Source organism: Mauremys reevesii, linkage group 9 (assembly GCF_016161935.1).
Source record: "Mauremys reevesii isolate NIE-2019 linkage group 9, ASM1616193v1, whole genome shotgun sequence".
Taxonomy (NCBI): domain Eukaryota; kingdom Metazoa; phylum Chordata; order Testudines; family Geoemydidae; genus Mauremys; species Mauremys reevesii.
The window spans coordinates 71,229,588-71,242,984 of record NC_052631.1 but is presented as its reverse complement, the minus strand read 5'-3'; the positions used below and the strand labels follow the sequence as shown (position 1 = coordinate 71,242,984).

The following is a 13,397-nucleotide window of genomic DNA, read 5'->3' as shown; positions in this document are numbered from 1 at the left end:
TGTGTGTTAGTATAGTTAAGATGGGCATTGAATTTATAACATGTTTAGTGCTTTTAAGTTGCTGCATGCATTAATCTCATAATATAATTATCACATGCTATAAGGTAATAGTTACCATTTTGCTTTATAATTCTAAAAAATGTTTGTTCTGAAATTGTGAACCTGCTCATCAAGAAGGCTATCAAAACTAAATGGGCCACTGTAAGACATCACAAAACAAAGACTCTGTTAATTGCCCTTACGTCCATGAAGAGACTACATGCAAAAGGGCTCATTTCACTAGGTTGAATTCTGGAAGAAGGAAAAAAGATAGCTGATGAGGGTTTTTTTCATCTTTCTTTTGTTGTTTGGACTCTGACAGAGCCAGACCTACAAAACAGAAGCAGAGATCCCCAGGGTCAACCTAGGTTAGCCCTAAAAGACATTCAGTGCTGATAGATTACTACAATGCTGGCACCTTTTAAAACTATACTGTAACTCTTTGGGGATATAAGTTTGCTTGCTTTAATCTTGTAATAACTCTCTCATTTCTTTTTTCTAGTTAATAAATCTTTAGTCAGTTTATTACAGGACTGGCTACAAAGTGTTGGTTTTGGTCAGAGATCTAAAGTACAAATTGACCTGGGGTAAGTGGCTGGTCTCTTGGGACTGGGAGCAACTTGAATATTTTGTGATCTTTGGTATACCTAAGTCCAGCTTGCCTGGGTGGCAAGATAGATTGGAGTGCCCACGGGGACTTTCTGTGACACCGTGGTAAGGTTGTTAACAGTGCCTTAGGAGTTCACACTCATTACTGGGTTGGAGAAATCTAATTATAGAACACACAACCAGTTTGGAGTCTCTGCCCTGCTTTGTGACACTTTGGCCTGAGCTGGCACTCCTGGTCGTGAACCAGTCCAGACAGCATGACAATCAGATTATTTTCACAACAATTTTGAAGACAGTAGGGGAATAAAAGTGTTGGTCTCCAGCGATTTTTAGTTTTGCCAGCTCCCTGTATGCCTTTATCCATATTCATCTTGTCATCTCATTTATTTAAACCTTAACTGTGACCCACAGTAAATGCTGACCTTTTAGCAGTAATCTCTATAAACACAACACAAACCAGTCTGGAAAAGAAATATAACACATACATATGCATGACACACAATCTGCTTCAAATGCAAGCATCCACATAACACGTAATTATTACATACGGTACAATGTTAGACACTTTCCATTAACCTACATACATTATTAAGAGACAGCAATAACTTCGACTGTCCATTGAAAAATGCATTGACTAATATTCCCCACTTACTAGTAGCCCTTAAAAGACAACATTTGGATGCAGAAATCAAGATAATAAAAATTACATTGCAATATTGGATCACAGTTAAAGTTGTTGGGTAGCAGCATGACAGGATAGTTCTGTTGACCCACCCAGTTACCAGGTGTTGAAACCCTTCTGAAAAATCCAGAGATTCCTACTGACTCACTGTGGTAGATGTGGCTCATTGTCTTCATCCTGGATCCAAGCAAGATGGGCTGGGCTGTGGATCTAGGACAAACAAAACATAAACACTAGGAATGGACAAGACTGAGTGAGAAGTCTTGGGTTGGATTTTGCTATTTTTTTGGCTAGTTTCTATGTTAATAAATGCAAGCCCCAGAATGGGATGACATTGGTCCTACACAGTCTGCAAAGACTTTGGCCCTGATCCTGCCTCTTTACACATGTGAGTAGTTTTTGTAGGTCTAATGAGACGTGCATAAACTAAAAAAACAATTCCAGGTGAAGCCTTAGTTTGGCTCAGGGTAACAATACCACCTTCTGACATGCTGAAATATATTTCTTCTTGAGAAGAATAACGCATGTGTTACATGGACAGTACAATATTTGTGGTGTCTTTAACTATTCATTTCCTTGCTTTAAGTGCTTCGGTTTTGTAAATGAAGTGAAAGGTAATTACATGGTTGTCAGTTACCTAACTCAACTACTTGAAACATTTTTTTGTTTTTGTTTTGTTGTTGGAGTAAAAATATACTCCAAATCCAACAGTGGGTTATTACCGACGAATTAATTCCTGTCCTTAAACACTTAGGGCTTTTTTGCACCCTAAATGCCTGCCAACAGTTCCTGCATCTTGAAGCAGGCCAACATCTCTGTGAGTATACACAGTGGCAACTATCATTCCATCCTTTAACATATGGAGCAGCATGCAGTCACAATAGCTCAGTGTGGAGGTGGGGTTGGGCCATGGCTATCAGCTGCTCTTTCACCATCCTCTCTGAAATGTTTAGCATCCTTCTACTAGATTTTCTCTGTGTGCGTGCATGCAAGGCCTACAAGGATAGGGAAAGGATGCCTCTACCTTAAGTGCTCATACAGGGCCAACTACAATATGATCCTCTATATCTCACTGTAGGACCATATTCTGCAGACTTCACTCAGGAAAAACTCCCTTCCTCTGCCATTTCTATTTTCATGAGTAAAGCTGAAGGACTGTAAGAATGGATCCATGCAATAGTCTTTACATTTTAATCTTACCTAAGGCAATGGGAGGGGGAACCTAATCAGTGGGATCAAAGATGTGCCCAAATTCCTTTATAATTGAGTTTGTAATAGCAGCTGCTCAATACAAAGAAACTAAAAATTCTGGATAAATAAGGGTTGTTTTCTTTTGGTTGGTTGGTTTTTGTTCTTATAAACAATAGAATAAGTCTCTTAGGTTTTAGCGTACATAAATTTAGTATTGGGGGTCCCTGATTTAAAACATTAAGTTCAGAAACTTGGTAAATGTATAAGAACCGTTGCAGTCAAGCTGAATAAAACTGGGTTGAAAAACAGGCTTAATATGTATTGCAAGCATTACCTGGATCAAAAGTCTCTACCTTGTTCCCTTTCTTCTTCTATATCTTTGGTTTTTGCCCTTTTTCTGTTATTTTGTTTAAACTAGTTTTCCTTCAGATTTATCCTTCAGAAAAATTGCTAAAAAGATATAATTGACTTGTATTCACCATCCTCCCTTTGTACTCTCCCATTGGGAGGCAGACTCTGTCTCAACTTAGTGTTTACTTTTTACAAAACTGGCTGCGTATATATCATGTACAGTATGTGTCACTACTCCCTCCCCTCCCCCCAAAAAATAAAAATCAGTGGACACCAGATGCATAAAGGAAATTTTCACTTATTTCACCCAATTCATGGGCTATGATATGTGTGATGGGGTCTATCCGGCCTTCTTTGCCCCCTGCTGGAGGCATTGATGCCGTGGCACTTCCTATTCAAGGAAAACCAGCTCAGAATGGGTTACCTGCAAGATAGTCCTCAAGAGGCCTAGAAAGGCCAGGAGGAAATTCCAATTAAGAGCCAGCAGACCTGTTACGACCACTCACCTGCTTCTTCTCAGGGCAGTGGAGGTTGAGAGTGATAGAGTGGAGCTCCTCACTGATAGCCCGGAGCCCAAGCACTGCACACAGGAATACGACTGGAAGTTTTGTTTATGTGCTTAAGGAGGCAGACTTCCAAAGTCTGTTATTTTTATTGAGCTGTGTATAGACTGATACCAAGCTCACAACCAGTGGACTGAAGCAAGGAGCACCTGCAATACCATGTTTGGCCTGGAAAAGGGATGCTATGGAGCATTCCACCTGTGAAGTATGGCTATGTATGATGAAAACACCTGACATTTGATGAGTTTAGGTGAATAAAATAGCACGTGATTCAACCCAGAAAAAGGGATCAAATCACATTTGTAATATAAGATAGTATACTTTATCACTCTACATTCTTATCTCAGATGCATATTAAAGGTCTTACTAAATGTATACAAATGTAATGATTTAATGTGAAAATGGGCAGAGTTCATTAAGTGATCTGATGTCTGAACAAGATGCCCTCTTTTTTGGCATCCTTAGAACAGTGACTCTATCCTGTTTGTTTTATAAGTGAAATGGAATGTTAACATTATATTTTGCTGTTACTGAAATACTACAACCATCTTGCTATACAGTAAAGGAAAAAGCAAAAGGCTTTTACATAGATTTTTCTGTTGTTCATTTTAAAATAAGTTACGTTTCATGCAGATTTTTTCTTGTCTACCACGGACTGAGTGGAATCTCTTTTCTTGTTAATCATTAAAGAGTTTAAATCTATCTTCTCCCCCAGTTAGCAAACTTCAGAGAAAATACTGAAGTATTTATTAATAATTACTTTGTTCAGTGATAATCGTACACTTCAGGCATCTTGAAAAATCCAGCAAATGATTCAAGATACTCAAATTATTAAAATAAACACTATATGTTTTATATATGATCTATTAGCTATAGTTCATTTTCTCAGTAATCCCTGGCAAAATGGCTAACTGTACATAGAGATTATTTTGTTAAATCTCTGGTACGATGGGCAGTGACAAAGTGACAGTGTTTTGGTTTGACTTTCACTTCATATTGTAGAGTTTTACTCCAATTACCCATTACAAGAGAAGTTTCAAAGACAAAACTTGTCTCATATGACAGATTAATTAATCATTCTTACCATTTCTAAAAAAATATGGATAAAGGTTTGAATAACATGCTGTAAATTGCTACATTGGAGCAGGAAGAATTCCATCCTCTCCTCTTTCTTAGAAGGGAAACTCCAGTTTGTGAGGGCTGATGGGCAAGTGAAGAGAACAGAAACCCCAGCTCTGTGAACTAAAGCCTGATTCTGATCTTGCAGCCCAATGTAACTCCACTGACTTCAGCAGTAAACGCCTGACTTGTGCGACAGCAAAATCAGGCTGCACATTGCTATGAAAGCGAGACAGAGAGTGCACGCTGCTGTCACACTCCGTCCTACTTGCGAGCATAACTCTGAGGCAGCCCGGCAAATTGTAAAGGTGAACTATTACGGTGTAAACCTATACCCCAGTCCGGCGATGCTGGAGAGCAGAGGCAGCCAAGTTTAATTCAATTAGTCAGGGAGCCGAACCAGCTCTCGTGAGCGCTGAAGGCTGCCACGGGAGGGGAGAAGCCCTTCACTCAATAGTAGTGATACATGCACAGGTCTTCTGCGGTGGAACGTGCAGGACACGCAGGCAGCGCGCCTCCCGCAGCCGAGTGCACGGGCAGCCGCTGCAGGCCCCGGGGAGGTGGGCTGCTCTGCATGGAAGCCGCGGCCGGTCCCGAGAGCCCTCGTTGGCGCCATGTGCAAAAAGGGGCCGCTGGGCCAGTGCTGCCTGCCCCCGGCGCGGCGGCTCTGCCCGCCCGCAGGCTGGTCTCCGGGCTGTCCGCGGCGCTGCGTTCGGCCAGGCGGGGAGCCCGGGGCAGGACGCCGGCGGGGCAGTGTCAGCCATGCTGCCGAGGCGCAGCCCGGGGGCCCGTGCCCAGCTCCCCTCGGCGCTGATCCGGGGAGGCGGCGCTTCCCTGGCTCGACTGGAGCCCGGACCAGCGCCCCGCGCCCCTCGGCGGTGGAAACCAAACCAGCCGCGCCGCCCGCCGCGCTGCGAGGGGAAGCGGCGGCGGCGGACGAGGAGCTCCTGCTTCCCGAGGGCCAGCTCCGGGTTAAGCCGAGCTCCCCTGGCAGCCGGACCCCCGAGCCGCCCTGCCTCCCCCGGCTGTAGCGCGGGCTACTCTCCTTCCCCTCACTGGTGTGAAGGGGGGAAAGGACGGGGCTGAGCGGGGGCGGCGTGGTGGGACGGCAGTGAGCCTGCGGAGGTGGGGGCAGTAAGACTTGGAGGCAAGCAAGCGGGGTTGGGCGCAGTGGGGAGCCCCGAGGGGGGCAGTCAGGAGCCGGGGGGGCAGTCAGGAGCCGGGGGGGCAGTCAGGAGCCCTGTGGGAGTTCGAGGCAATAAGGAGCCCAGGAGGGGGGTTGGGCGCAGTGGGGAGCCCCGAGGGGAGCAAGGAGCCCGGGGGGCAGTAAGGTTTGGGGGCAGTAAGGAGCTGAGGGGACAGTAAGGTTTGGGGGCAGTGAGGAGATGGGGAACATTGAGGAGGTGGAGGACAGTCAGGTTTGGGGGCAATGAGGAGGTGGGGACAGTGAGGAATCGGGGGGGACAGTCAGGTTTGAGGGCAGTAAGGAGGGGGGACAGTAAGGTTTGGGGGCAGTGAGGAGGGGGGGACAGTAAAGTTTGAGGGCAGTGAGGAGGTGGGGGACAGTCAGGTTTGGGGGCAGTGAGGAGGGGGGGACAGTAAAGTTTGAGGGCAGTGAGGAATCGGGGGGACAGTCAGGTTTGGGGGCAGTGAGGAGATGGGGGACAGTCAGGTTTGGGGGCAATGAGGAGGTGGGGGGACAGTAAGGTTTGGGGGCAGTGAGGGGGGGGAATAGGGAGCGGGCCGTGAGGAGCCCAGCGGTAGAACGTAAGGTCGGGGCCAGGCAGCAGGCGGTGACACCCGCCCGCACTCCGCTTCAGGGGCCGAGCCGGCTGGAGGGAGCAGGTTCCCTGAACTGGCCGGGGGTACACGCCGGGGGTGGGGGTGAATCCGCTGGTCACCTACTCGTTACCCTGAGCACGTGGCGGCCGGGGGAGACTACGGGGGCGCGGCAAGGCAAGCCCTGTGTCTCCCACCTCCCCTATTCCCGGGTCGGACTGGGTCCCGGGTTTGGGGGTCCCTGGGACGGGAGGAGCCAACCGGTGACTGATGAGCGGTTCTGCCCCCAGAGAGCAGCCTTGGCAGGGAGCAGACGCGGCCGCGCCACAGCTGTTGCTTTCGGGGGATTCAGAGACAGAAAGAGCCAGGGCACCTTTAAGAGGAAAAAAAATCCTCTCAGCTCCCCGATTTGCATTTTCCATTTGTGCCCCTCCTTTTTTGCAGTGATGTCAGCCGGGGAGGACTTGCTGGCAGCACTGGGAAGCGGAGTTCAGACGGCGGCAGCAGAGCTGAGCCATCCGATGCTTTAGCACCCGGAGCTCTCCGGATGCTGCTTCTCTCCAACACCCACAGCCTCTGCGCCTGCAGGGGCGATCCGGACCGGACAGCTCCTGTGCAGAATTTCCAGTCTATACCAAAGAGGAGGCAGACAAGGATCTTCTATCATCTTTCTCTCAAATAGACCTAACATTCCTCTTCTGTTTTGTTCTTAAAGAGAGAGATTTGCTGGACTGCTCTTGCAAACGGGGATTTAGTTAAAAGTCTGACAGCACAACTTAGCTTTACCGGCATCAGCGTGGCGGACTGATATTAATGTGGTTCTTTTAATGTGGAATTACATTTGCCTTTTACAGCTGTAAAAACATAAAACCAATCCCAAACCAAGACTTAGCTAAAAGTTAGGCTACCTTTTTCTTCCACAATTGTGTTCCCTCTGTGGAAATCGTTCATGCAGCTTTTGCTCTAGCCTGCATGGAAAAAAGCATCTTGTATTTTGGATCAAGGATTTGCTGGTGTAAACTGGTCTAACTTCTATGCGATGGGGCAGCCTTCCTTACTCTAGACGCCTTGTTGATGTGCTGAGGAGCCAATGTAGATTGACATCTTTTGCAGAGAAGGCAAGGAATTAAAGGTAAGGCGGGGGGTTGATTAGCATTTTGTATTTTTCATCAGGCATCCCCCTCACAGCATACTACCAGCAGTTCATCCAGACTGGGATTATTAGGCTAGAACTGGCTAAGTAAAATGTGAGTCGCCTTTGGTGAAGAGTACATGGAGTTCCTGAGTACTTGCAAAAGATACATTTTAAAGCTTTTTAATGTGTCACATTTATGATCTGCATTATTGCAAGAACGCTGAGCTAACTTGTACTGTTCAGGCATGAGGGGTTCCTACAGACTGAGTCTGCGAGGCACAGTTTGCTCAGGTTTCACTTAACATTTTCTTGAATGTGCACCCCCTTCCCCAGTGCCTTCAACCATCCGGTTTGATTTGGTGATTGTTTGCAGACATAGTACATAATACCTATGAGAGAGGGAGAGAGGCGAAAGAAGAAAAACATATGGAGCATTTTATTGATGCAATCGTAATCCTGTAATGGAGATTGCACTTAATGGGGATTGCATCAAAATGCCTAGCTGTTGTTGGGAAAGGGGAGGGCAAAAACTGTGCTGGATTGTAAATGAAGTTCTTTGATTGAAGGATTTCCTTGAACTGTGGAGGGATGGCGATGAGGAGCTTAAAGTTGCTATGCATTTGGAGTATTGGAATGGGATAAAAATGAGATCAAACTGAAATATATTTTAATTTGTTCAGGCTCTGGACATGATTTGAAACCCATGGGAGAGGAAATCCAGTCATTGCACTGATGTGCTGGTGTTGACTCCACTGTCCAAGGAGCACTTGGACTCAGTAGCAAAAACCATTGATAGGAAGGCTAAGATAGTGTATTACCTCTCTTTTGGGGAGGAGTGAGGAAGGAAGGTTTGTTTATGGCTTTTGCAAGATAGAAATTGAAGGCACAAACCTTACAGCCTGCTGGTTGCAAGCACACAAGTGTTGTAGGTGATCTGGAAAGCAGAGGATTTCTCTCCTTTTCCTTTTGCAAGCTTGGCATAGCAGCCTGTAAGAAGTAGCTCTAAGATACATGAAGAGAAAATGTAGGGACCAGTAGCCCTTCTGGGGCACTGAAGAGACTCTAAACGTAGAGAGGAATTGACTAAGATAGTATGAGCCCACATCTGAGTGTGAGAGAGGATGTATTGAAGGAAGTATGGAGCAATAATTTTATGAAATGCTGATGTTTACTTCAGTTGGCAGAAGTGAGGAGATGTTCAAGGTGCAGGAGTCTGTTGAACCCAACTAGAACTGAGCATAATTTCTCAGTGGAGAATATCAGGTTATTCTAAGATACTTTATTATTTTTTTATTGCATTCTAAGTTGTAAAGAATGAAGAGCTGCGCCCATGTAAGTCTCATTAAAAGCAAAAGGCGTATCCAGAGAAAACATCAATAATAAGTAAAAGATAAATCTTAACTTTTTTCTTGTTAGCAATGAAGGAATGAAAGTAGAGATTATCTGAAAGATTATATAGGAAAATAGTTTTTAAAAAAGGGGCTGATGGTTTTGTGGGGAGGAGATATTCATTTATGTATTAACATTCTGACAGCTACTTTCACCAATAAGACTGGTTTGTAGCCATATGAATTGCAAGAGTACCATCTGCAAGCATCTAAGTAGAATCCTCAAGTAAACAGCAGAGACGCGTCCTATAAAATACTCACCAGTACTTCTGTACCATTGCCAAGGAAAGGGATGGATTAAATGTAAACAGACTGAATAAAACAAAGCAAAAATATCTCAGGTTGTCAGAAGTAATTTGTTTTCTTATATGAAATGTGTACATAAGACTGGGTAATGGCGCCACACTTGAGTGACTCCAAAACTGTAAATTTTGCATAAGATAAAGAAAGGTGTAAGAGAGGAATATGCTGATTTTAAATACAGTAGAGAAAATCTGCATAAGCACAATGACTTCCACTTAAGCATTTCATCTTGGCCAAAGTGAGACAATTTTTGTGTATGTGTGAACTGTAAAAGATGGGTTTAGAATATTAATGGATAAACTCTGGAGAGCTAGGGGCTAGCTCAATAGGCAAAAGATTATTTCTTTTTAAGAAGACTTGGAAAAGATATATGTAAATTGCAAGCCATGTTCAATTTGGACTGTCTATATCCAGATTTTAAAATCAAATTTAGCATTGCTTAAGAGAACAATGCCTGATTTAAAAACAAACAAACAAAAAACAAATAACTCTCCAGTTCTATCAGTAAAGCTTTATTACTTTTTCTTTATGGAAAGGGCAAGCATTGTTATGTTGTATATATGCGTGAGTTTGTTTCTCTGCGTGTGTTCTATATTTTAATCACATTTTCACCAAATAGCAGCAATATACTGCTGAGGAACAAATTCAGGTTTTCTTTCCATTCAGATCTTTTCCATTTTTTTCAACAGAAGAGCTCTTATTGCTTCATGGCTGCATTGTTCATCCTTGCAGCATTTCTTTAAATGTGAGCATATGAATGCCTTGGTATAGTTAAAGGATAATTTATATTCAGTGTAGTACTGTCTGCTCAGTGGAATTGGTTTTATACATCACAGCCTTTGCAAAAAGGAAGATCAAAGATCTGAACCTGTGGTCCTGTACTGAATTTGTATTCTACCTGGACACATGCAGTATTATACTGATGACCCTCACACTTCTGTAGTTAAGAGTACATCTGCCTTTTCTTTATAATGCCCCTTTGCTTAGTTTTAATATCGTTCTAAAGATGTATCTTAAACTGAAATCAAAATACACTGATAGAGTAAAATAGAAGTCCAAACCATTTCTGTATAATTTAAAAAAAGCATGTGCATTCATTGTCTCTTTGGTTTCTCCCTTCCTCACTATTCACTGCTTTGGATTTCCGAACTGATATTTCCAAACTTCAGATTTCAGGGTGCCCTTGGGTCTCAGGTAAGTGCTGGATTTTGAAGTGGGTTGCAATTGTAAAACAGTCACAGAGGCTTTTCTGGAAAGTAGAACAGTGCTGGCTCAATAAAGGAATTAGTCAGATCTGAGTTTTGATAGTTTAGCCTTAGATCATATTAGGGACTTTAGTGCTTTGGCATTATTCTTGTTTGTTCTTTTGAGGTTAAGTTACAATAGCCAAACAAAACCATGTTATTGAAAGTTAAACTAAGCTTAAAATATATTAAGGAAAAACAAAAATATGTGAAAATAATGGTCTGACATAAGTGCATAAAAGTCATAGAATTTCAAGCTAGGACCGCCAATGCACTCTCTTAACTTCATATATACGAGAGCAGGTATTGCAGCATTGACAGTCTTCCATCAGAATTTACCACGATAGTGAGTGAAACTACGATTACCTTACACTTACATAGTATTTTTCATTTTGAAGGATCCTGAAGTCCTTTACAACATATATAACTATCAATATGCATATCTATTATATAGCTATATCCCACTATTAAAGTATTTACTTGATCACTGTCGATAAAGTGCATGGGTTGTTATAAATATTTTGTGCACTTCTTAGATTAGAGAATTTGGTTATACCTAAAGTGTATGTGTGGTTCACTGTTGTGATCATATGTGCTACAGTGCCTAGGCTTAAACATGCTAAGCCAGAGGGGCCTTGGTACCCTTACTTCTAAATGTACTGGCTTTTGTGGAAGTTGATTCAGATATAGTTTTGATATAGTTTTTTTGTATTAAATAAAAGTTCATTAGCTAGATTTAATAAAGTTTGTTCCAAGAACCTCTTACTTGAAAGAGATAATTGGGATATTTAGAAATGTCATTCCCTAGTGTGGTAAAGTATTAGTGACCATACCTTTCTTGAGTCTTTGGAAGGTTCATCCTGCCTGCGGAATGAGTTGTACACAGACATGTAACGTGGATCAGGAAATTTAAGGTGGAAGTGGGAATTTGATTATCTCTTTGGATCTGAGAGGAAACTCCAATTCTCATTATCCAGTAGTAAAAAAAAGAAAATAGTTTCAGAGATAGTCTTTTTCAATTATGGTCTCTGAATTAGTAGAGTGACTTGCCAGAAATCATAAAAGCTTCTACGAGCTTTTGCACTTTAAAAGCTCCAGTGATAGAGGATTTTAAACTGTCCTTGTAATTGTCTCTAATGTGTTATGTAGTGAATAAGAGTGGGATTAGTAGAATATAAATTTTGAGGCTAGGAGTGACAATAACTGCGTTTATAATTTCTGGCACAGATCTGAATGAAAGAGCCTTTATATATAGTCTTTTCTAGCACATGCATATTTTGTTTTAATGCCCCCCCACCCCGACTTTGTAGAAAAGTTTCTCCTCTGTGCAAATTAGGAACAGCAATAGTCATATAATATCCATTCAGTACAGTTTCGTATTTAAATGAAACAAACCTGTTTGCAGAGAAGCATTAATTAACCAAGTGGAGATTTCATCAAGGTTCAGGAAAACTTAATTTAAATAATGAAAATGTAAATAGAAAGAGCTTGGAACTTATTCTGCTATTCATAGCCAAGTTTTCATAGGTCTGAACAGTAAATAAAATGTTGTAATAGGTTTTCTGTCACAATGTCATTATTAGACATTCTTTTTTATTTGCGGTTTTGTTTAACTGATGTACAGTAATTTTCAGCATGATATTTACTTAACATCAGTTGTACTGGAAAAGAAATGTTTTCCTAAAGGTAACTTAAAATAAAGCCGTTTGTACTTTGTTCAACTTGCTTTATTAGGACCTGAACCAAAGCCCATTAAAGTCAATGGAAATAACTCCTATTGACTTGAGTGGACTTTGGAATAGACTCCTAATGAATTCTTGCATTACATACATAATGTACTTCAATTGGGGGCATTTGGTCTGGGAGTCAAGCATGTTATTGAGATACAGAGATACTTTGTTGAATAGTTTTGCTTGCGTAAGAACTGCAGGATTTAGCCCATTTAGCAGTGGGCTCTAAATTAACTTTGCAGAAGAAAAACTTTTTTAAAATTAAAATATTGCTTTCCCACCATCTATTTATAATTTGCAACATACTTCACATGGAATATAATTTCACTGGAAACGGCAACACTAGATTGACAGCTGAATTCTGCTCATATACACTGGTGTGTGAAATCTTTGAAGATATTTCAGATTTATGGTTGTGTAATGGAAAATCATCTTTGGCCAACAATATTTAAACCCTATTGTCATTAAAAGGTTACTTCACAATGCTCGGAATTATTGCCTGATTCGCTTTCCTTCCAATACAACATCTTGTGTTGTACATTACTTTGATTTGACATCGTCGTTTTTGATATTATTTTCTTCCTCTAAGCTGCTCTAGAAATAAGACGTCTCTAGTGATGAATTCTGTTTGTATATCAGTGTTTATCTGTTACATCCTTAAGGATATGGTTTTATTATTTTTTGTAAGAATTTAATTAGTGATTATGTGAGCTGAATGCTGTCTAATAAATGGTAAGAAATCCGTACCAATACAAACAGAAGCCAACAAGAAAAAGTGGGTAGTGCTTTAGGGATAACATTTTTCCATTTACCCACATATTTACACCTTCAATATCATATGTTTATGATTATTATTAATACTATATGTGTGCCCGTGTATGTCAAAAGTAGAACTCCCATTACTTTAGTGGTGCAGGATTAGTTGGTTTCACAAAGTACTTAGGCATTGCAATGATCAGCTGCCTAGTGGAATTCTCAGTCCTGATTTGGGTGGCCAGGCTTTTCCTGCATTGTGTGAGGAGAATTAGGCCTAAGCACAGGATTCCCAGAAGTCAGGAAGCTGAGCGGTGAACCTCCTCCACTAGTTAGGAGTGAATTGCACAGGAATGAGCACGGCTTAGGCTCATCCTCAAAGGTATTAGGCACCTACTGACAGGCCACAGGGAGGTGCTTCCCTCACATCCTGATTCTCAGCTGTGACCCTTCCCCTGGAGTTAGTGGCCTAACCCAGGTCAGCCTTTTTCTCTCAAAAATGAGAGCGCCC

The 13,397-nt window shown here is 42.3% G+C and overlaps 1 protein-coding gene across 15 annotated transcripts in view; it reads left to right on the top strand.

The window, feature by feature from the left end:
• PCDH11X (protocadherin 11 X-linked) overlaps nt 1-13,397 on the top strand; it is a 1,093,295-nt gene that overhangs the window by 24,795 nt on the left and 1,055,103 nt on the right. For 11 of the 15 annotated variants that reach the window (XR_005584516.1, XM_039487736.1, XM_039487729.1 and 8 more), the window contains exons 1-2: nt 4,976-5,114; nt 6,778-7,465. The gene's annotated coding sequence lies outside the window, so the exon portion shown is untranslated. Of the gene's footprint in view, nt 1-4,662; nt 4,863-4,975; nt 5,115-5,414; nt 5,680-6,777; nt 7,466-13,397 lie in introns of those variants that run through there. The other 4 variants (XM_039487731.1, XM_039487732.1, XM_039487730.1 and 1 more) reach the window with 4 other exon arrangements.